Here is a 1,793-nt window from a genome sequence, read left to right on the forward strand (position 1 = left end):
CATTCAAGACACTGAGGAAAAACCACAAGTGGGGAAGCAAGCTTCAAACAGGCAAGGGGCAGGTCCAGCCCCTCGCAAGTTGAATAAAAATATGGCCAAACAGCTTCTTGAGATATCGGAACAACTACGACTGATGCAGCAGGTGATAGATGGGCCATCGAAGGACTCTAAATAGTTATTGTGATAAGGAGAGGGGGTCGTGGTGGGAATGGGGTGACAGTGATGGTGGAGCAGTGGGTGGGGGGGGGGGTTCGGAGGAGAGAGAATTTGCCACTCTCACTCTTTTCATTGCTCACCACAAACTTCACAATCAAACCTCTTGTGCCTATACTTGTGTGTGTGTGTGTGTCCCCATATATATATATATATATATATATATATATATATATATACATATACACATATACATCTACACACATATATATATATATATATATATATATATATATATATATATATATATATATACATATACATATTTGTTTTGCAAGATTTTTGATGTGAAATCGTGTGTTGAAACAGATGTTGTTGTACTTGGGGATGGTCATATTGCCAGTTTAGCCAATAAAAACACACGCACTGTATATTTGGTGTTAATTTGCTTCAGCTTTATATTACATTAATCTTAATCTTATTTCGGCCAGAGTTCTTTCGTCACACTTCTGTGACCTCATCAATGGTCCTTTGTTTCCTTCCTTCTTATGTGTGTCTCACCTTGCTAAATATCAGCCATTTTGTATTTTGTATTCCTATTGTATGTGTCTACGCATGCGTGTCCTTCAATGTGTCTGTGTCTTTTGTAAGTGCATGGGTGTATGGGGAGTGTCTGTATCACCTATATACTCTGTTAATACATGTTTGTTTGTATTTGTTTTTATTTATTTATTTATTTGTTCATGTGTGCGTGTTTTTTTTTGTGTTTAATTAAATTTTGTTAACGTATGTAGTATTTAATTCCATTTGTTTATCTATGTATTGTATTATACTTTGTTCATATTATTATTGGTTTATGGGTAACATGTTGTCACATGCTGTGGTTTGTGGTTTGTTAGTGGTGTGTGTTAGTGTTCCATTCTAGTTTCCTATTCAGGCTAGGTTTCTCTTCTATTATGTGTGTAGCTTCAGTAATTTGTCTAAGTGCTGCATCACTGCTATGTGTAGATAAGATTTTAATTTATATATGCACCCAAAATCTCTCCAATCTGAACTTCCACAAAGCAGACTGGAAATCGATTCAGAAAGAAATCCTCAGAGAGGATTGGCCAAAATGTCTCTCCACACCAGACATTGACATGAAACTAGAATGTTTCATGTCTATTGTGCAAGCCATAAGCCAGAAATATGTCCCAGAGCACAAGGCCAAAACAAATAGGAACAAGATTCCAAGGGAGAGGAAGATCCTCATGAGACGACGGACAAAAGTTGCAAATCGACTCAACCAGCATCCCAAGAATGGCCAAAGGTCCCGCCTAAAAACGACACTGATGGAGATCGAAAAAAGGCTGCAACAATCCTATGTGAGGGAGAGAGCAGACAAAGAAGCCTGGGTTATAAAAAACATTAAGTCAAACCCAAAGGCCTTCTTTCATTACGCAAAAGAAACAGCCTCAGTACGCTGCAAGATTGGACCCCTCTTCGAAAAGGATGGCTCCCTCACAGACAGTCCAACTAGGATCAGTGAGGTACTGAATGAGCAATTCAAAAGTGTCTTCACCACTCCATTGGAGCACAGACAAGTGAACAAACCAGTGGACTTCTTTGCTACCTCCCCTATAACCAGTGAGGCAGTTATG

The sequence above is a fragment of the Octopus bimaculoides genome, chromosome 23 (assembly GCF_046866305.1).
Source record: "Octopus bimaculoides isolate indiv1 chromosome 23, ASM4686630v1, whole genome shotgun sequence".
Taxonomy (NCBI): Eukaryota; Metazoa; Mollusca; class Cephalopoda; order Octopoda; family Octopodidae; genus Octopus; species Octopus bimaculoides.